This window comes from Thalassophryne amazonica, chromosome 4 (assembly GCF_902500255.1).
Source record: "Thalassophryne amazonica chromosome 4, fThaAma1.1, whole genome shotgun sequence".
Classification (NCBI taxonomy): Eukaryota; Metazoa; Chordata; class Actinopteri; order Batrachoidiformes; family Batrachoididae; genus Thalassophryne; species Thalassophryne amazonica.
The window spans coordinates 59,640,050-59,663,521 of NC_047106.1; the positions used below are offsets into that span (position 1 = coordinate 59,640,050).

General features: G+C 47.1%; 2 protein-coding genes across 2 annotated transcripts in view; both read right to left on the reverse strand.

Moving 5' to 3' along the window:
- Positions 1–23,472, reverse strand: part of LOC117508274 (sodium- and chloride-dependent GABA transporter 2-like) — a 527,846-nt gene that overhangs the window by 157,343 nt on the left and 347,031 nt on the right.
- The window catches only part of LOC117509074 (sodium- and chloride-dependent GABA transporter 3-like), a 233,564-nt gene that overhangs the window by 153,971 nt on the left and 56,121 nt on the right, over positions 1–23,472 (reverse strand). The window lies entirely within an intron of this gene.

Below are 23,472 nucleotides of genomic sequence, written 5' to 3' on the forward strand. Positions count from 1 at the left end.
AGGCACAAAAGCGCTAAAAAGTAAACGGGTCGGTAAAACCTTCGGGGGGCGGATCGTAACATTCTGGGATGATTAGTCCCTCAGTGTTGTCCACTGGAAACACTGAAAATAATTGTTGTAAATAATCGTTGTCAATAATTGTTGTAAATAATTCATGAGTGAATGTTACATGTGTGTATGATTAACAGTGAAACTGAAAAGAGGCTCCAGGCAAGGTTCACCCACCTCCTGAGGTTGAAGTGGTGACAACTTTTCAGTTTCACCGATCTTTAATCAGTGAAAAGGACAGCAATCCGTCTGTTTAGATTTCCCTAGAAAATAAAACCACGGATGGCTAAATTATGGGGAACTGCTGTTCTTGTTGCAGGACAAACCAAAAACTGGGAAAATTAAGTCAGAACTGGAGATACAATATATATGGAAGACAGACATCCCGGTTCGAGTAAACATGTAAAAATTTGGGAAAACAAATTCCAGTTCACAAAATTGAATCCTGAATCCACAAACACATTGGTGGAAAACATAAAATGAAAAGCAAAAGACTCCATAAGAAACAGAAAAAAATATGGGCTGGAAAATGTGCTACAGAAGCATACAAGAGATGTGAGGCAGAGAACAGGGCCAAAGCAAGAAGGAGGGGTGAAGAAGCACAAATATTGTTCAACACAAGAGAACAAGATAATGGAGCAGTAGTAGGTCATTTGCCTCCCACAAAACCAAAACGATAGGAATGACACTGATTTCCCCTCCACACGTGATGCCGACACTCAAATAGCGTCTGAAAAGCAAAATATATGGAAGTAAGTATTGTCCACGAGAAATATATTAAAAAAAAGACAACCGATGTGAATGTGCCGCAGCTGTGTGTGTCCTTGTCTTTGTGTGTGTGTGTGTGTGTGTGTGTGTGTGTGTGTGTGTGTGTGTGTGTGTGTGTGTGTGTGTGTGTGTGTGTGTGTGTGTGTGTGTGTGTGTGTGTTACCGAAAATGAGCAATACTGACAGCAAGACTATATAATTCACCAAAATATTATCAAGTGTGAGTTTAAGAGAAAGCTTGTTAAGATTTCGTTAGAAATTGTAATCATAGGAAATTGTTGTTCACGTTGTAATGAGGAGGAAAATAAAAATGCCAGGAAAGATTATAAATATCCTGGTTCAAACAGACATTTGAAAATTTGGAGAAATAAATTCAACTTTGACGGAAAACTCCTGATTCCACAAACACCCTTTTGATAAAAATAAAAATAAAAGCAGTGGATTCTGTGAGAAAGCGAAGGAAACATACGTAATTTTTAAATACGTTTTCAAAAATCTAGAGAAAAAAAATATGAATTTCATCCATTTTAGAATAGACTGCAACATAGTAAATTGTAGGAAATGTTCAGTGCTGTGAATACTTTCTGGATGCACCGTACAATGTCCGGTAAAGACTTCCCTAAACACTAAACACTAAGCATAGGAGTATGGGGAATCTACACAAATTGTTTTTATAAAAGCTGTTTTTCAAATGTTTCACAATACTTTAGAAATGTTCTGTCAGAAGCTTGCTGTCAAAACCTGGTAGTGCAGCTTTTATAAATGAGCTAAAATAAAAGTTGAGCACTTGACTGATGTTTCAAAATAGATTTTTTTTTTATTTTCATTTCTTTGCTATTATTTAAAATGAGGAAAATAAAAGGGGAAAATTCTGAGATAATCCTGTTAATGAAATAAATGTATTCATCTTGCTAAGATGATAACTCAAAAACAATAAATACTATCACCTTCCTACCTTCCATATCGAATGATCATATAACTTGGATGAAGTGGTTAGAATATGGCTGTTTTTGTGCATCAGATAAAGTGGAAAAGCTGGTTAGTTTTGCCTACTAATATATTTCAAGCAAAAGGTAATCAATATTACATACCGGTAAAGCATTTAATGATTGGATTTATCATTGTGAATGTTTTCATGTGGTGTTGGATTGTGTATTTGTCCTCTGTAATATATTTGTAGGATATTGAAATTTGTGTGGGCTGGTTCTTTTCTGTCCGGTAAAGCCCCAGGATAAACTGAAGAGTTCCAGTGATTAAAGGGTTTGGACAGAACTGTTTGAGGGTAAATACGGTGGGTGGTTGTGGTAGATTCTCTGTGGACTATTTAAAAATGACTGTGAGACTGTGAATTAACACTCAGTTCCTGTCCTCCAGGCCCCAAAAGGTCTGGGAGAAGGTTGGCAGGCGAGTCTCCTATCAGGGCACTGTAATTAATAGTTCCTTTGACTTCTACGTGTATGCATTTGTATATAATATGTTGAGTGTAATGGGACACAGGTAATTTTTGAACCTGTGGACATTTTTCAATTTTTATTTGAGGAAAGTTGGTTTATTTTGCTTTTGATATACTTTAAGTAATCATGAAATTCTTATTTTTAAACTATGGTGTTGGGGAGAAGCATGCACGTGCACATGCACGAAAGCTGAAGGAAGCTTCAAACTTTCACCCCCCCCCCCCCCCTCTCCTCCTGCCACTTCACACCCCCACAATTGCTTAAGGGAGAAAAAGAAGAGAGAAAAAAACGCTGTGAAGTGTTATCAGTTTGTTTGGGAACAGAGTGTGATTAAACCCTAAAGTCAGAGAGACAAACAGAGAGCCTGTAATGCCGCGTTCACACCGGGCGCGACGCGAGCGACAGCAGCGACAGGTTGCCATGTAATCCCTATAGAATGACACGTTTTGGTGCCAAGTCACGCAGCGTGACGCGACTGAAGCGATTTTGAGTGACTGGCGCATTTGTGGCGTGATATTGCGTCGCGTCACGTTGCGTTGCCTCCTCCTCAAGTTGAAAAATCTGAACTTTTTCGTCTCATCGCGCCGCGATGACCAATCAGGGACTGAATATGTAGTGACGTGGAGATGTCTGGAGTTTGACTGAAGATGTGAACATGTCCTGCCTGTGAGCAGGACTTATGTCTCTTTTGTCCTTTATTTCACAATTATGACAGAGTTTTTAGAGCGAACAGCAGCCCCACAGCAGGGGGAGCAGAGTTTCTTTCTCTTTCTATTTTACGTGCGTGCGCGAGCAAATCAGCCGTGGAGATTATTTTACTTATTAACTACACAGATGTAAAATAAAACAAATGGTGACTGGTTTCTAAACACAATTATGACAGAGTTTTTTGGGGAAGAGTGAGGAGCAGCCCCACAGCAAGCAGCGGAGTTGCTTTCTTTTCTTTTTTTTACGAGCGCGCGAGCGAATCGTCTGTGGAGAATATTTTATTAATTAACTACACAGATGTATAATAAAACAAATGGTGACTGGTTTCTAAACACAATTATGACAGAGTTTTTGGAGCAAGCAGCAGCCCCGCAGCAGGGGGAGCGGAGTTTCTTTCTTTTCTTTTTTTTACGTGCGCGTGCAAGCGAATCGTCTGTGGAGAATATTTTATTAATTAACTACACAGATGTATAATAAAACAAATGGTGACTGGTTTCTAAACACAATTATGACAGAGTTTTTGGAGCAAGCAGCAGCCCCGCAGCAGGGGGAGCGGAGTTTCTTTCTTTTCTTTTTTTACGTGCGCGCGCAAGTGAATCGTCTGTGGAGAATATTTTATTAATTAACTACACAGATGTATAATAAAACAAATGGTGACTGGTTTCTAAACACAATTATGACAGAATTTTTTGGGGGAAGAGCGAGCAGCAGCCCCGCAGCAAGCAGCGGAGTTTCTTTTATTTTTTTATTGTTTACATGTGCGTGCGTGAATGGGACAGGAGGTCCTCAAACTGGGTCCCAGTGGAAGGACCGCTGAAAGCGGCCATCATCCAGACGCAGCTCCTGCAGCAAATAATGATACTCTCTGTATTGGGAGCTTTCCACAACAACTCGCTCCGTGTGATCAAGGTCCGTCATGTTAACTTGACTGACAACCGGAGCCGGCGAGCGGAATGGAATCTCCTCCTATTTGATGATGCACCAGGGTGAATTTTCGCAGCAAAAGCAGAGCGACACACCGGGCGATGGTGGCGCGTCCGTTGCCACACGAGCCCAGCAAATTTGTGGTGTGTGATTGCGCCCAGTGTGAACGCAGCATAAGAAAGTGGAGCTTTTGTAACAGAATGTCAAAAATCCCAGGACTGGGAAAGGTGGGAGAAAGGTGTGCATTACAGTCAACAGATGAGCGCATACCGCTACTGGATTTATTGCTTAGATCTAGTGAAACTGTACATGCTTATAATGCCCAGCTTAGTAACTGGTAAAGGCTGACACCTGGGGTAAAAAATGATACTGCAGGATTAACAGTATAATATCTCAGATGTTATATATTGTTTGTATATATTTCAATCTCTATTGAAATATTTAAACTTTTTATTACTTTGAGTTTCTGACGGTTTTCCTTTTATTTTGTTGCATTTGTCTCGTATTTATCTTTCTTTTGTCCTATGGGCTGTTTTTTTGTGTGTCCTGAATAAAGTATTTCAGTAGAACTGAATCTTCAAAATTAAAGATGTTGAAATTAAAGATGAATCTGCTTAAAAGTGGCACTGACTGAAGCATGCAAATTAGTGACAGAAAAGAGGGTTACTATTCCAGCTCACAGACCACATCATAAGTGAAGATGTCCTTAGAGACATGCACAATAATGCTCTTGAAACGGAAAAAACATTATGGAAAAAAAAAAACAGGGTGCTACACTTAGAGATCAAATTTACATGCGACTTCAGACAAATTTAATTGTAATTGTAATAAATGTAATTTCTATTACATGGTGAACCTGACAGAAATCCTCCCATAATTGTTGTATGGCTGGGGGGGCCTGGCTGCCGGTTTGTTTGCCTTTTGTGTTTCCTCCCAGGTGGCATGCATTTGGGACTGAGTGGCTGTGTTGCTGAGGCTGTTAGGACTTCACCCTGATCACCTGCGACTCGTCAGGACTCACAGCTGAGGTGCATCTGGAGGGATTGGAGTATGTTGCATTTAAGACTGAAGTGCACAGTGTGCATTTGCCAGAGACATCGACCTTGTGACCAGACGGGTGAGATCGTCGTCTTGGGAGCCATCTCATCAGCAGCGGACGCTGAGAATGTCCAGGTTTGATGCACGGTCTGTGAAAGAGGAGGGGGTGAGGTCTCAACGCTCGTCAGCACACTTCCTGAGGTACGTTGGATTTTGTGACTAACAGTTATACAGTCAGTAAATGTGGTGTCCCTCACACCTTATTGTATTGAGCTGTATGTTAGTCATGTATCAGCTTCCACTGCGGTGGTGATTTGTGAACGGGATGTTCCATGCCTGCAGGTTGGAAGCTGATCAGTAATCAAGCCAGGAAGTGTTTGCTGTTTGTACACCTTTAAGTGTTCTGTGTGTAGAGTGTGGACTCACATAATGGTTCCTTCTTTCACAGACTCGGTTGTTGCGGCCACCTGGGGGGTGTCGGCGGGGTCCTTGGGTCCGAAACAGCTTCTGGCTCCGGACCATTAGCGCTGCTGGGAGCGCACCACGCCAGACCGCACCTTTTATTATTATTATGATCACTGTTATGTATTAAATTCAGTTAGCCTTTGTACCGTGCTCTGCTTATTTCATACTGGGGTCCTTCAAACGCTGGTCGGTTCTCCGAGCTGCGTCCGACACATAACAATAATTACAATAAAGATATGGTTATTTTTTAATTATTCTTTAATTCAGGAATTAAAAATGATAAAACAGTATTAAAAAATTAGACGCAGGTGGGAGGGGTTTGGAGGTGGGGCTGGGGAGCGGGGGAGGAAGTGGGGGAGTCATAAATTATGATGTTTTATGGTTTTATGACCCTTTTGACAAGTTATGTCTTGGTTTTCTCTCTGGCGCACATGTCTCTGACCCAGCAACTGTCAATTAATTTTTTAAAGGTTTTTATTCGTCCCATCGTGAATCAGAATCATCTTCAGACACAGCAGAAATAACCTATCTTCAGAATCTTACAGTCTCTACAGCTGACCCTGTCACTCCTAATGGGCTTCTTGTATGTCTCAGTTAAGAAGAAATTTTGCTCTGTTAAATCTATGCAATGTAATAAAGCTGTTGTGTGGGCCGCTGAAGAGGAGGTACTGCTGGCCCACCACCACCAGTCGGCGCCCTGCTTGGAGTGCGGGCTTCAAGCATGAGGGCGCCGAGACAGAGAGTGACAGCTGTCACTCATTTACACCAGCTGTCACCAATCACCTGCATCCCTACAAAAGCCGGATCATTACTCCACCTCCTCGCCGAGAAATCAACTACCGTGAAGGTAATTCTCTGCTGTGATTAGTGCTAACTAATTATTCTGTGTGCAGCCGTATTCCTGAGGATTCAGTGATTTTTGGATTGGCGTGCAGTAAGAGTCTGCGATGTCTTCGCCTCTCACTCCATCCAAGGAGCAACTGTCATGAGCTGCACGGGTGATTTTGTATCGGAGGTGGAGGTTTTCCCTCCTCGAAGATCTGTAGGTGAAGGATTACTGGGTGTGTGGATACACACTCACCATTAACTGTTTTTCATCTTCTGCCAGCAGTACCAGGGTCTGCAACAGAAGACGGTGACCACCTGGGGACTCAGGACTTGGCGGCTCCGGTGTTCTTCAGGCCGTTGGTGGTGGAAGCTGTGTGGGTCCCGGCTCTCCGATCGCCAGAGGTCTCCTATCTTCGAGCCTGCCCGCACGTCACCTTGTGTTCAATTGGCATTATCTTTGTCTGTATCCAGTTGTGCGTTTCACAACATTAAATTGTTACTCTTTGTCTTATCCATTGTCCGTTCATTTGCGCCCCCTGTTGCGGGTCCGTGTTACGACACCTTCCCAACAAAAGCCCCCATACCAGACGGATTCTGTGTTTTGAGTTTTTCTTGTACCCCATCACACTAGTACACGAGTTGCATGAATGTCATATGAAATGACATTCCAACGAAATTCATGCTTCATTCAAACTCTTACAGTATTCTTACAGGAGTCGGCACATTCGTGCGTTGCTCGTGCTGGGAAACATCCGAACGGTGGTGGAGTCAGTTGTACTGCATTCATACTGCTGTAGCAAAGGAGATTCCACCGTCATTCATGCAATTCAACCTGCAGCGTGAATTGCACGAATGCTATATGAATTGGCATTCAAATACTCCTGCAATTCATGCTGCATTTGAGCTTCATTTGAATTCTTCAGACAGCATCCATGTGGCACTTAGGGAAGTACACGAAATTGGCAGACCAGCATGAATATAGAGAACAGGCACACTACTGTTGTGCTGCTTTCGAACTGGGGAATATTCGTACGACGGTTGTACTGCTGTGTGACTGTTAGCTTGAATGGCATTCAAACTGGCATCCAAAATGGCATCCAAAATGGCAACCCATCAGCACTGGGAGCAGTCTGATCATGTAGGCACGTCCTGATTGTAACCCAGATGAGCCAAACCCCCCCCCCCGCATCTTGTTCCGTGCACAATGAAAATATTGTAATGTGCAAAGTATGTGGCACGCAATCATGTGCACATACTTGAATACTGCGCAATCACACAGAATACATCGTGTGTCACAGCAAGTCAGTGCAAATCCATGATGCAATGACACGACTGCAGCCAACCAGCAATATTAAAATCTACAGAAAAATTATTCACAAGTTTGTGAGGTTGGATAGCATTAAAAGCAGATGAAAAGTCAAGAAATAAAAGTTTGGCATGTGCTTTGTTGCCCTCAAGGTGTTTAAAAACAAAATTTAAAAGTGTGGCAGTAGCATCCTCCACTCCACAGCCAGTCCTATAGGCAAACTGGAAGGGATCTAGTAATGACTCTACATGTGAAAGCAATTCATGTTTCATAAGTCTTTCAAATGCCTTCATAACAAGAGATGTTAGGGCTACCAGTCTAAAGTCATTTAAAACTTTGGGATGCTTGTTTTTAGCCACAGGTATTACTATGCTCTGTTTCCAATTCTTTGGAACCTTTTGTTGAGCAAGCGACAGTTTAAAAATATAAAAGAAAATAGGGCCTAGTTGCTCCGCACAAGAAGACAGCAAATGACCACAAATATTTCGGGTCCTGGACTTTTTTTAACTTTAGTACGTTTAAAGAAACTGATCAAGGAACGTTCATCAAAAGGTGGAGAACCAGGACAGTGCAAATCATTTTGTAGTTTAAATAATTCATCACTAAAATTTCAGCGGGTCTCTGTGATGCATTGACATGCACTGCAGCTATGTGGACGGAGTCTAACAGATGAATCCTCTGAGACATGAGGTGGAATGACAATGGATGTGTGATTACATGGTCAATTTGGACATTCTCCCTCGATCACAGGCGCTGCATCAGTGAGTCAGTGCGTCTCAGGGCCGGCTGACTGGGCTGTCACTGTGACGCTGGGCATCATGTGTTTAACTGTGACAGAACAGGTTTAAAAGACAACAAAATAAAGGATAACAGATGAAATTTGCACCCCCACTGAGGGAGACTTTGGAGGGTGAAAGGTGAGCTGGATTGGAGTGCATGATCGGTGTTAACACACATTTAAGGGGAAAACTTCAGTACTGACAAAATTGGTCAACGTGGCTGTTTCATTTTATTTATTTTCTTGAAATTTATGTGGCGAAGCATTGCGTTTTGAATTCAGGGCACAAAGAGCACCGCATTTGGTTTCTTTGCAGTGGTTGGTGGTGGTGATGCTTGCAAAGTTGTTGTTTTTTTCTGAACTCTGGCACAACTGTGTAGCTATAAATGACTGTTCTCCACCTATCCCTGTTGGCAGTTGGATATCTGCACCAAATGTCACCAGCAGCTTTACCAGCTCCAGTTTCCTGTCAATGACAGACTGGTGGAGAACCCTCTATCCTTCTGGGCTGAAGGAGTTGACATTGAATTTGCAGTTTGTCATTTTCTGCAGCAAGGACTACACCTCCTTGGTGTTTCCTTTCTTCACTGCTTCTTGGAAAACCCTCTGTGGCAGAACATGTTGACACATCCACCTGGCTCATGAATGCGGCTCCAATGGAAGGTGTCGGACAAAATAATCCTGCCTGCGCCATGAAGCTGATAATAATCGTCTTCCCCTGTGAAGCGTCTCTGCTCAATGCCACAGGTGAGTTAAGAGCAGTCTTTAATATCTTTAATATAGTGTGAGTGCAACACCCAGCAGTAGGTCACACTGCTCGGCATGCCACGCTCCCCCTCCCCTGCTTGCTTTCCACCCAGACCTTGGGTGCCCTTGTTGGGTTTCGTGCTGTGTTTTCATTCCTTGTCTTTTATATTTATTCTGTTTCATTTTTTCAGGGGGGAAGCTTTATATCTGCATTCGCAGTCTGGTAATCCACCTAGATTCGGGTGCTACTGCATGAACCATTTGTCCTGGCTTTGTACACATTCTGGGTATTTGTGCGCCATTTATACACGGTTGTACAAATGTCTGTCCCGTATGAATGCAGCTCGAATTTTGTTTGTTTAGCTAAATTGTATGATTTGTACAGCATTCGTGCTCTAGTGTGATGGGGCCCTTAAGAAATTACTGGATAATTAGCTCCTCTCTTTATCTCAGTGAATCTTTAGTATATGGTTCACTGCCCTCAACCTTAACCCACTTCTTGAAGAAAGACAAGGACTTCCTGTTTCATGTATGATATCTGTCCTTGCTAAATGTAGACTTCAAAATTTGAGATCAGCTCATTCCATTTATCAGAACAACGGAATGGATTCATCAAAAGCATCAGCTGTTTTATAATGTTCACACACTTTTTAATGGCAATTCTTTTGCAGGCCCTGAAGTTGTTATTTGACTAGATGCAGAAAATGCATTACATCAGGTCAAATGTATCAATCTTTTATCAGTACTTTTGCAGAGCGTTTCCTATCCTAGATCCGCTCCATGCCACACAAAAGGTTTTCAAGTGCCACTCGAAAAGCTTGATTTGCTTTGTTTCGAGCATGTAGTCACAGGCGGACGTTTTCCACCGCCTGCTCGTGAATTCCCCGCTTTCACACAACCCATTTTCCTCCACCCCTGCTGCCAAGCACAGAGTGGAGGCACCACATCCCCACCATGGGCCCGCTGGTGTACACCCAAGCAAGACGCCTCAACCCAGCCAAGCTCAGCATCGCCAAAACAGAGTTCCATAGCATGGAACGCCTCTGCATCATCTGCCGCTCCTATAGCCCGTGGGCGTTGCCCCTCCACATGGTGCCACAATGTGGCGGCAGGTGGTGCCCATGCGGTGACTACTGCAGACTCAGTGATGTCACAAAGCCAGACTGCTACCCTGTGCCCCACATACAGGACTTTTCTGCACACCTGGTGGACACAACCATCTTCTCTAAGGTGGACCATGTCCATGGATACCACCAGGTACTGGTCCACCCATGAGACACACCCAAAATAGCAGTGATCATGCCATTCAGACAGTTTGAGTTCCTGAGGATGCCTTTTGGAGTTAAAAATGCTGCCCAGTCTTTCCAGCGCCTCATGGACTATGTGCTACATGACCTGCCATTCCAGTACATCTACCTGGATGACATTCTGGTGGCCAGCTCCTCCCAATTGGAGCACTTGTCCCATCTATGGATACTTTTTGAGTGCCACAGCTGGCACAGCCTAATAATCAACCCAACAAAGTGCCAGTTTGGACTCACCACCATTGACTTTCTAAGGCACAGAGTCACAAAAGAGGGCACTGTGCCCCTCCCCTCTAAGGTGGAGGCAGTGCTGGACATCCCACAACCACCCACAGTGCAAGTCCTGCAAGAGCTCTTGGGAATGGTGAATGTTTATCACCATTTCATCCCCAAAGCTGCTACAGTCAGGCACCCCTTGTAAGAGGATCTTAAGGGAAAAGCTCCCAAACATATGTGGACTGGTCAGCAGAAAGAGACATGGCATTCTCCAATACCAAAACAGCCCTGGCTTACGCAACAATGCCGACACACCCATCACCTGATGCCCCCATATCCACTACCATGGACGCATCAGACTACACGGAGGGTGCAGTACACAAACAGCAGGTAAACGGGACGTGGCAGCTGCTCTCTTTCTTCAGTCGACAGTTGTGCCCCAATGAGTGCAAATACAGCACCTTCAACCAGTAGCTGCTCGCCCTGCACCTCGCGGTCCAACACTACTGGAGGGGCGGTGGTTTACAGCTTTCATTGACCACAAGCCATTAACATTCACCATGGCCAAAGTCCCAGAACCCTGGTCTGTCCTCCAGCCATGGCAGCTCCTCTACTACATCTCAGAAGTTCACTATGGACATCCAGCACATTGCTGGCACGACGAACTCTGTTGCAGACTGCCCCTCCCGACCCTTCACAGCCACAGTCCACCTTGACCTGGACTACAACCACATGGCTGCAGATCAAACCGCTGATCCAGAGGTGCCAGCACTGAGATCAGTGACCACCAGATTACAGCTCACAGACATCACCTTCAGTGAGGGCAGTGCCAAACTGCTCTGTGATGCCTCCACAGGGCAGTCACAACCAGTCGTCCCCACCACATGGAAGAGGCACGTCTTTGACACCGTGCACGGCCTTTTCCACCCTGGAACGAAAATTTCACAACAGCTGGTGGGAGCGAAGTTCGCCTGGCACCGGCTCAAATAGGATGTCAGAACCTGGGCGACCTCTTGTGGTGCTTGTCATCGCTCCAAAGTTCAAAGGCACATCAATGCTCTCAGAATCAGAATCAGAAGTTTATTGCCATTGCCAATGAACAGGATTCACAGACTAGGAATTTGCTTTGATATAATGGTGCAACATTAAGCAGAAAGCAATATAAAATGCTAAGATAAAATAAAATATAGAATATGTGCTAAATAAGATAAAATATAAGATAAAATATGAAATATGAAAGGCTGTGTGCAACAGAAAAACAGAACAACAGTGCAGTGGGAGGAGTGCACTTCCCAGTACCTGAATGGCAGTTCAACCACGTTAATGTGGACCGTATGGAACCCCTTCCCCCATCCTCAGGATTTACAGACCTCCTCACCATGGTGAACAGAACCATTCAGTGGCCAGATGCGGTACCGCTGATGTCCACATCAATGGCTGACATGGCCCGAGCATTCACTGATAAATGGGTCGCTCGTTTTGGAACACCGATGACCTCCCTTCAGACAGAGGCTCACAGTTCACGTCAGAACTTTGGAACGCGACCGCCAACAGCCTGGGGAGTGAAACTCTACCAGACAGCAGCATATCACCCCCAAGGCCAATGGACTGTGTGATCACTTCCATCGCTCCATGAAAGCCACTCTACCTGCTGGATTAAATGATAGCGGTCGGTTAGACAGGCTCCCATGGGTCATGCTGGGCCTGCAGACTGCCCTCAAGATGGCCCTCCAGTCCTCATCAGTGGAGCTAATTTATGGTCAACCACTACGGGTCCCTGGGGATTTCATCCCCAACACCACAGCCCCCTGGTCACCAACCTGCCAAAAGAGCGACCTTCATGACAAACTTGCACTGGTGCCGACATACACAACATGGCACTTTATTTTCCTACATGGCCCCATCCCTGCAATCAGCGGATTACATTTTATTCATCATGAGGCACATAGAGGTCCACTACAGCTCCTTTATGATGGCCCCTTTCATGTCCTTAAAACAGGTGAAACAGTGGACGTTGGTGGCAAGCCAAACGCATTTAGGTGGACTGCCTCAAACCGGCCCACCTAGATCTGGACAGACCCATGGAGCTGGCAACCCACCTACACTAGGCCATCCGCCAAGCCACCCAACACGCATGTTTAAAGCTCTACACGCAGCGTCACTGACACCCCTCTGTGGTGGAGCCACTGTGGCCGGATTATATGCCCCCCATCGTTGACTTTTCTTTTAATTTTTTCCATTTTTTTCTTCTTCCCTATGGGGAATTCAGGGAGGGCCTGTGGAGCACACATGCACATGCACACAAAAGGACTGTCACAAAAGGACTGTCCCATACAGAATTCACCAACTCAAATGTTGTTCAGAAGGAAATGCAATAACGTTCAATGACACTGGTTTTCCTGCTTTACTCAGGGACATGGTCACACCTCTTTGGGTCAAACCTGCTCTCACACAAAAGTATTTAAGATGTTTGCCTGAAAGTGAGGGTTCTGTATTTTACCTTTCTGTAATTAAAGCACATGCTCTGCATTTTGATTGCCTAAAAAGTGAGGCTTCTCTATTTTACTTTTCTGTGATTAAAGCACATGCTCTGCATTTTGAATGTAGAACCCGGCTCCTTTTATTGTTTCCGACTCAGTTTATACACTTTCCTCCTTTCTAGGGAATTAGCCGTGGAGGTATTGAAATGAAATTGCCACTTTATGCAGATGACCTGCTTCTGTGTATATGTGCAAGATTCATTGGCTAGAGTTACAGCAATCCTGTCTAAGTTGAAGAGATCTGACTCCTTCACAGGTTATTCCAGTGCGTCCAGAAAATATTACAGCACAGCACTTCACTCTTTCTGCATTATATTAGGTTACCGGCTTATTCCAAAATGGATGAATTATTTTTTAATGACAATGTGAAAAAAGTTTCTTAAAGATTTTTGCAAATTCATTAAAAAACTAAGAAACAGTAAGTATTCACAGCCTTTGCCATGAAGCTCAAAACTCAGCTCAGATAAATCCTGTTTCAACTGATCATCCTTGAGATGTTTACACACCTTAATTGAAGTCCTAGAGTAATTTCAAATCAAACATGAAGTCAAAGAAATTGTCTGTAGACCTCCAAGACAGGATATTCTTGAGGCACAGATCTCAGGAAGGTTACAGAATTGTTTCTGCTGATTTTATGGTCCCAATGAGCAAAGTGGCCTCCATCATCTGTAAATGGGTGAAGTTTAGATCCACCAGGAGTCTTCCTAGAGCTGGGGGTACTCGTCTGAACAGACCAACCAATCAGACCTGTATGGTAGAGTAGCCTGACATAAGCGACTCCTTAAGAAACAGCCAGGTCTCACATTTTTTTAGTGCTCCTGTCACAAAATGAGTCAAATTTTTGTGACAGGGTTTTTTTAAACTCACTATTACTAACCCTACTCCAATCCTCAACCCTAACCTTAACCATAACCTAACCCTACTCCCTCCCCCAACCCTAACCATAACCATCCCGACCCCCCCCACTTCTCTTTTAATTTTGTGCAGCTGGCACGGAATGAATTAGAATGAATTTGTGCTGCCATGACAAAAATGAGGTGCTTTTCGTCACAATATCACAAACCAACAGATTAATGTATATTTCGTGCTGCTGAATCACAACTTGCCGTGAGACCAGGTTGTACGAAAAGGCAGATGGTAGACTGCCTGGTGTTTGCCAAAAGTCCTTTGAAGGACTCTTAGACCATGAGAAAAAAAAAATTCTCTAGTCTAATGAAGCAAAAATTAAACTGTTTGGCATGAATGCCAGGTGTCATGTTGAGAGGAAACCAGGCACCATCCCTACAGTGAAGCATGGTGGTGACAGCATTATGTTGTGGGGATGTTTTTCAGTGGCAGGAACTGCGACACTAGTCATGATTGAGGGAAAGATGAATGCAGCAATGTACGGAGACATCTTGGATGAAAACCAGAGTGCTCTTGACCTCAGACTGGGGCAACGGTTCATCTTTCAGTAGGACAATGTCCCTAAGCACACAGCCAAGATATCAAAGGAGTGACTTCAGGACAACTCCTCCAACTCCAATGTCATTGAATGGCCCAGCCAGATCCCAGACGTAAATCCATTTGAACATCTCTGGAGAGATCTGAAAATGGCTGTGCACTGATGCTCCCTTCCAACCTGATGGAGCTTGAGAGGTGCTGCAATAAGGAATGGGCACCGCTTCCTATAGATGGGTGTACCAAGCTTGTGGCATTATATTCAAGAAGACTTGAGGCTGTAACTGCTGCCAAAGATACATCAACAAAGTACTGAGCAAAGGGTGTACTGTACATGTGATTTCTTAATTTTTTTATTGTAATTTGCAAAAATCTCAAAAAAACTTTTTTCATATTGTTATTATGGGGTGTTGTGAGTAGAATTTTGAGGGAAAAATTCATTTTGTTGGGGTTCAGTTTGGTTGTGGGGTCTTTTGATGCTGTTTTAAGGTTTTGTTCTGTCCCCGTGTCCTTCCCTGATCACATGCCCAGTCCTGCTCTATCCTCCCATTATCTGTGGGTGTGGTGTGTGAGTGAATGGGGGTGATGGTGCGTGTGTGAGAGAACGGTGGGTGATACATGTGTGCTGGAGAAATGCGCGCAGGCATGTACGGCTTGTCTTCCATGTTACTTGTCCTTCTGTCCTCTGTAGGTGTGTGAGAGAATGTGTGGAAATGCATGCCTGTTGGATTCACTATACATCTGTCTCTCCACCTCCGGTGTGTATCCTGGGGTGCATGTGAGTGCGTGTGTCAGAGTCTGTGTCGGCTTCCCATGGTCTACGTGTGGGTGAATGCGGGTGTGGTCAAGTCTTGGTATGTATATCTGGGAATGTTTGTGTAGACGTCATCTGTCCTTGACGTTAGTAGGTGTGTGCTGGCCTGATATTTTCCAATTGTCTCTTCCCCCTGTTTGAGTATTTTCCAATTGTCTCTTCCTCCTGTTTATCAGTCATGTGACACCTTCCGGGTCTCGCCTGATGGCTGCATGTGGCTTTAGTCTGTGCCTGTGCCTTGTGATTAGGTGATTGTTCACCTTAATTATGATTATGTTCTTTTATGTAGTCTCTTCCTTTGTGGGGTCTGTTCAGTGGTGGGCACAGCTAACCAAAAAGTTGCTTCAATAACAGATAATCAGCTAACTGAAAAGTTATCTTTTATAAAGCTAAACTGATAAACCACCCAAAAATTTATTGGAAGCTACAGATAACCAATTGGAGTAGGCGAAGCCTCATTAAATGGTATGTTCCAGCTTTCACCTCATGAAATATTCGTACCATTGAACTCATAAACATTCATTATTTGTATAATAATGCATTATTTCTGAAGTTTTGTAACAAACACAGACTGATGCCAAAGGATTGTGGGTAAAATGTGCCTCCGCTAACACTGATTGAATGACTCATTCATTATATGTAAACCAACACATTAATGTGAGGTGTGTCGTGTGTTGGTGTTTACAGATAAATATGCCATTTTTATTTGTAAAAAAAAAAAGGCATTTTCAAATAAAAAGCCAAGTTGTAATTAGATAACCTGTTGTGTGGGCCGCTGAAGAGGAGGTACTGCTGGCCCACCACCACCAGAGGGCGCCCTGCCTGGAGTGCGGGCTCCAGGCACCAGAGGGCGTCGCCGCCTCACGGGAGCAGCCTCGGTGACAGCTGTCACCCATCACCTGAGACAGCTGACGGCAATCATCTGTGGGGTATATCAGCAGGACGGCATCTCCACCTCATTGCTGAGATATCGTACTACCTGGAAGGTAATATTCCCAGCTGACTGCTTGACAGTAACCTTTTGTGACTTTTGTGAGTGATAACAGACCTTTTTTCCAACGAGAGGTGGAGGTAGCTTTCCTGCCGTGTGGATTACTGGGTGCAAACGCGCCCACCTTTAATTGTGTTTTTGTTCCTCGCCAGCAGTACCAGGGTCCGACACGCGGAGGCAGTGGCCACCTGGGAGTTCGGGACTTGGCGGCTCCAGTATACCCGGGGTCCTGTGGCGGGGGAAGCCGTGTGGTACCGGTCCTTACCTTGGAGAGGCGTCTCCTATCTTCGAGCCTGCCCACACGACGACACTCTTGTAAATTGACTGTTATCCATTTCTGTGATTGGTTGTATACGTTGTGCACATTCACAACAGTAAAGCGTTGTATTTGACTTACTCCATTGTCCGTTCATTTGCGCCCCCTGTTGTGGGTCCGTGTTCCTACACTTTCCCAACAGGATATCTCAGCCAGCGTCATGGACCCCGAGGGGCGTCAACCGGCTGTTGAACGGCCAATGGAAGAACAAGGCGCACAGGCGTCCGCAGGAGGGGTAATCGGTGAGTTGCAGCGGATCCTCACCGCTTTCACGACTCGGTTGGATTTGATGGCCGAGCAGAACGCCCTCCTGAACCGCAGGGTGGAGGCTCTCGCCGCGCAGGTGGAAGCGCGCCCTCCGGGCGCCGCTGCGGCTGTCCCTCCCGTAGACCCTGTGCGTGACAGCAACGTTCCACTGGTTGTCCAACGACCCCCCCCACCATCATCTGAAGCATACATAAGCCCCCCAGAGCCGTACGGAGGCTGTGTGGAGACGTGCGCGGATTTCCTTATGCAGTGTTCGCTCGTCTTCGCACAGCGTCCCGTCATGTACGCGACCGACGCTAGCAAGGTAGCTTATGTGATAAATCTGCTTCGTGGTGAGGCACGCGCTTGGGCTACAGCGCTCTGGGAGCAAAGTTCACGGCTTCCTTCAGACTATGATGGGTTTGTGAGGGAGCTCAGAACAGTGTTCGATCACCCTAATAGAGGAGAGACCGCTTCAGCCGTGCTGCTGTCACTGAGACAGGGGCGCCGGAGCGCAGCTGCCTATGCAGTCGACTTCCGCATCGCGGCTGCGAGTCCGGCTGGAATAGCACTGCCCTCCGCGCCGCCTTCGTAAACGGACTGTCATTGGTCCTCAAGGAGCACCTGGTGGCTAAGGACGAACCGCGGGATTTGGATGGGCTTATCGATCTTGTCATACGATTAGACAATCGGTTAAATGAGCGCCGTCGGGAACGAGACGAAGGGCGTGGCCAGGCACGCGTCGTCCCTCTCCCTTCCGGTTCCGACCGCGTTCCGCCCTCCCCACGCTCCACGGCCCCTGCGCTCCCGTGCGATCACAGCTCCCCCTGCTGACGAAGCTATGGACACGAGTAGGGCAACATTTAGGGCACCGGTCACACAAAGGCAGCTGGCCCGCGAGCGTGTTTTGTTTGTGGCTCGATTGAGCATCAGGTGCGAGACTGCCCCGAACGGTTAAATACTAAACGCCCGCCCCTAGACACTGGGGCTAGGGGGGGGCCGAGACGTTCACGTGGGACACACCCACATTGCCACACGACTCCCAGTGACAATCCTTTATGAGGATTTAACCCTGAAGGCCCCAGCACTGGTGGACACGGGCTCAGAAGGGAATTTGCTTGATAGCAAATGGGCCAGGGAGATAGGGTTCCCTCTGGTGGCGCTTACCTCGCCTGTGCAGGTACGGGCACTAGATGGCTCCCTACTCCCTCCAATCACACATAAGACACCACCAGTAACTCTGGTGGTGTCGGGGAATCACCGGGAGGAGATCGAGTTTTTTGTAACTCCGGCCACCTCCCGTGTGATTTTAGGTTTTCCCTGGATGTTGAAGCACAATCCCCGGATCGATTGGCCGTCCGGGGTAGTGGTCCAGTGGAGCGAGACCTGCCATCGGGTATGTTTAGGTTCCTCGTTCCTCCCGGTTCCCAGGCCAGGGAGGAGGTCAGAGCCCGCCCAATCTAGGGACGGTGCCGGTGCAGTACCATGATCTTGCGGAGGTGTTCAGCAAGGATCTGGCACTCACCCTTCCCCCGCACCGCCCGTATGATTGCGCCATTGATTTGGTTCCAGGCGTTGAGTTCCCGTCCAGCAGGCTGTACAACCTCTCACGACCTGAACGCGAATCAATGGAGACCTACATCCGGGACTCTTTGGCTGCCGGGTTGATCCGGAATTCCACCTCCCCGATGGGTGCGGGTTTCTTTTTTGTGGGGAAAAAGGATGGCGGATTACGTCCATGCATTGATTACAGGGGGGCTGAACGAAATCACGGTTCGTAACCGATACCCCTTACCCTTGTTGGATTCGGTGTTCACGCCCCTGCATGGAGCCAAGATATTCACCAAGCTTGATCTTAGGAATGCATATCACCTGGTTCGGATCCGGAAGGGAGACGAGTGGAAGACGGCATTTAACACCCCGTTAGGTCATTTTGAGTACCTGTCATGCCGTTCGGGTCTTACAAATGCTCCCGCGACGTTCCAAGCATTGGTTAACGATGTCTTGCGGGACTTCCTGCACCGATTCGTCTTCGTATATTTAGACGACATACTCATCTTTTCTCCGGATCCTGAGACCCATGTCCGACATGTACGTCAGGTCCTGCAGCGGTTATTGGAGAACCGGCTGTTTGTTAAGGGCGAGAAGTGTGAGTTTCACCGCACTTCTTTGTCCTTCCTGGGGTTCATCATCTCCCCCAACTCCGTCGCTCCTGATCCGGCCAAGGTTGCAGCGGTGAGAGACTGGCCCCAACCCACAAGCCGTAGAAAACTGCAACAGTTCCTCGGCTTTGCGAATTTCTACAGGAGGTTCATTAAGGGCTACAGCCAGGTTGCTAGCCCCCTGACAGCCCTGACCTCACCAAAAGTCCCCTTCACCCTGGTCGGATCGTTGCGAGGGGCCGCGTTCAAGGAGTTGAAACGGCGCTTCTCGTCTGCACCCGTTCTGGTGCAGCCCGATCCTAGTCGCCAGTTAGTGGTTGAAGTGGACGCCTCGGACTCAGGGATAGGAGCTGTGCTGTCCCAGAGTGGGAAGACCGATAAGGTCCTTCATCCGTGTGCCTATTTTTCCCGCAGGTTGACCCCGGCTGAACGGAACTATGACGTTGGCAACCGAGAACTCCTTGCGGTGAAAGAGGCTCTTGAAGAGTGGAGACACCTGTTGGAGGGAACGTCCGTGCCGTTCACGGTTTTCACTGACCACCGGAACCTGGAATATATCAGGACCGCCAAGCGGCTGAATCCCAGGCAAGCCCGCTGGTCACTGTTCTTCGGCCGTTTTGACTTCCGCATCACCTACCGGCCCGGGACCAAGAACCAGAAGTCGGATGCCTTGTCCCGGGTACACGAAGACGAAGTCAAAGCGGAGTTGTCGGATCCACCGGAACCCATCATCCCGGAGTCCACTATCGTGGCCACCCTCACCTGGGACGTAGAGAGAACCGTCCGGGAGGCCCTGGCACGAAGCCCGGACCCCGGACTGGTCCAAAGAACAGACTGTACGTCCCACCAGAGGCTAGGGCTGCAGTCCTAGACTTCTGTCACGGCTCCAAGCTCTCCTGTCATCCAGGGGTGCGAAGAACCGTGGCAGTTGTCCGGCAGCGCTTCTGGTGGGCGTCCCTCGAGGCTGACGTCCGGGACTACATCCAGGCCTGTACCACCTGTGCCAGGGGCAAGTCCGACCATCGCAAGGCTCCGGGACTGCTACAGCCGCTGCCCGTGCCTCATCGCCCCTGGTCCCACATCGGCCTGGATTTTGTCACGGGCCTCCCGCCGTCCCAGGGCAACACCGTGATCCTCACGATAGTGGACCGATTCTCCAAGGCGGCCCACTTCGTGGCCCTCCCGAAGCTCCCAACGGCCCAGGAGACAGCGGACCTCCTGGTCCACCACGTCGTCCGCCTGCATGGGATACCATCAGACATCGTCTCCGATCGCGGTCCCCAGTTCTCCCTCGCACGTCTGGAGGAGCTTTTGCCGGGAGCTGGGGGCCACGGTCAGTCTCTCGTCCGGGTATCACCCCCAGACCAACGGGCAAGCAGAGCGGGCCAATCAAGAGATGGAGCAAACACTGCGTTGTGTGACAGCCGTGCACCCGGCGGCCTGGAGTACTCATCTGGCCTGGATCGAGTACGCCCACAACAGTCAAGTGTCATCAGCCACCGGCCTCTCCCCCTTTGAGGTGTGTTTGGGGTATCAGCCCCCGTTGTTCCCGGTGGTTGAGGGAGAGGTCGGTGTGCCCTCGGTCCAGGCCCACCTGCGGAGGTGCCGTCGGGTGTGGCGTGCCGCCCGTTCTGCTTTGTTGAAGGCCCGGATGAGGGCGAAGACCCATGCAGACCGGCGGCGGACCCCGGCCCCTACGTATCGCCCCGGGCAGGAAGTGTGGTTGTCCACAAAGGACATCCCACTACAAGTGGCCTCCCCCAAACTACAGGACAGGTACATGGGACCGTTTAAGATCCTCAAGGTCATCAATCCCGCCGCAGTGAGGCTTCAGCTTCCAGCCTCACTGCGGATCCATCCAGTATTCCATGTGTCGAGAATCAAGCCCCATCACACCTCGCCCCTCTGTGCACCCGGTCCGGCGCCACCTCCTGCCCGGATCATCGATGGCGAGCCGGCTTGGACAGTGCGCCGGTTGTTGGACGTCCGACGGATGGGCCGGGGCTTTCAATATCTGGTGGACTGGGAGGGGTACGGCCCTGAAGAACGCTCCTGGGTGAAGAGGAGCTTCATCTTGGACCCGGCCCTCCTGGCCGACTTCTACCGTCGCCACCCGGACAAGCCCGGTCGGGCGCCAGGAGGCGCCCGTTGAGGGGGGGGTCCTGTTGTGTGGGCCGCTGAAGAGGAGGTACTGCTGGCCCACCACCACCAGAGGGCGCCCTGCCTGGAGTGCGGGCTCCAGGCACCAGAGGGCGTCGCCGCCTCACGGGAGCAGCCTCGGTGACAGCTGTCACCCATCACCTGAGACAGCTGACGGCAATCATCTGTGGGGTATATCAGCAGGACGGCATCTCCACCTCATTGCTGAGATATCGTACTACCTGGAAGGTAATATTCCCAGCTGACTGCTTGACAGTAACCTTTTGTGACTTTTGTGAGTGATAACAGACCTTTTTTCCCAACGAGAGGTGGAGGTAGCTTTCCTGCCGTGTGGATTACTGGGTGCAAACGCGCCCACTTTTAATTGTGTTTTTGTTCCTCGCCAGCAGTACCAGGTCCGACACGCGGAGGCAGTGGCCACCTGGGAGTTTGGGACTTGGCGGCTCCAGTATACCCGGGGTCCTGTGGCGGGGGAAGCCGTGTGGTACCGGTCTTACCTTGGAGAGGCGTCTCCTATCTTCGAGCCTGCCCACACGACACTCTTGTAAATTGACTGTTATCCATTTCTGTGATTGGTTGTATACGTTGTGCACATTCACAACAGTAAAGCGTTGTTATTTGACTTACTCCATTGTCCGTTCATTTGCGCCCCCTGTTGTGGGTCCGTGTTCCTACACTTTCCCAACATAACCGTCTGATATAACTAGTGTCAAAATAAATAGAACACTGCCATGATCTACTGGTGCCCAGACGTTCAGAACTTAAGTTGGGCTTACACTGTGCGAGTTTTGGCCCTTTTTCAGCCAATTTTTCACACGTGCGAGAATTTTTTGGATTGCGCCGAGTTTCAGCTTAATTGCGCGTCCTGCATTGTGTAGTATACATGGAGTAATGAGCTGCATTTAACCTCTCACGACCACCTCCTGATCAGCAATCATATGGTCAGATAAAAATCAAACCTGTTTGATATTCTGGTCAGCCGTCATGAGTGTATCCCACTGCTGAAGCGCTACAAGCGTCCAACCTCTTGCACTCTGCATGTGCCTAACACTGATGCAGAATTAGAGAGACATAAACAGTGATATTCTCTTTGGGAGAGCAGCTTCTATTTCTTTTCCCCCGTTTCTTCAGTTCTTGTAAATCTTGTATTTTTTTTTCAAACTTTGATGTCTCCCATCAAGAGTTTTTGTAAAAATAAGAAATGTAAAGTTTGAAAAAAGCTTCTGTTTTCATTTTGCTTCTGGAAACATGAGTCTGACTTGTGGTTTTTGAACGTACGTGTGTGAGAACATAAATCATGCGCTCTGAACTTTTACACCGTGCGGTTTTGTCTGACAGTTTGAGCTTGAGCCGAGTACAATGATTGAAAATATTGTACGTCTGCCCAGCTTTAGGGCGAATACTGCCATGAACACTACTGGCCAGTAGATGGCAGTAGAGACCGTGAAAACTTGCCAAAACAAAATTCCAGATAATCCATGTCTGCTATGTTTAAGATGCGTGGAATTTAATAAACACAAACTGAATTTCAGACATCTTATATATATTACTCTGGAACAAAGACGACAGACAGTGTTTGACATAAGCAGGACTCTAAATAGCAAACAGGAATCAATTGCAATGATTCCAATTGAAAATAATGGTGGCGCAACCTGAGCTTCTTCTGCTGTTTTTTACATAAAACAAACACAATAATGATGTCTATAAACCCAGAGAATGTATTCATGAGAGTTTTAGGCACAATATACAAAGAGTTTAATGCTGTTGTCCGCGTGGAGCCTGATCAGAGCATCTCAAATGCATTTCTTCTGTCGTGAATGTACTGAGATAATGCACTGGGCACAGCATCTCCACACTAAAACCTTCAAAATTAACTCATTGCTTTAAAACTAAAACATATATCTTATATTGTCACTTTATAAAACTTCAGATGTGATGTTAATTTAAATAACTTGTCCAAAATTTGTTTGGTTAAAATTTTAACCATAAGTTAAAACTGTAACCCTCTGGATGACCTGGGTGATACTGTCTCATATCAGTATGGGGTCAAAAGAAATGAACTTTTTTTTTTTCTCCTTCTCCCCCCGTGACCAGTTCACCTTTGCCTGCTGAAGATAGAGCAGTTACTTCTAGAACCAGCTCTCCTCTGCTTGTAGAGGATAGAACTGCGTATCTAGTACAAAAAGCTATGTCTGCAAAAATATTAGCACTCTAACAATT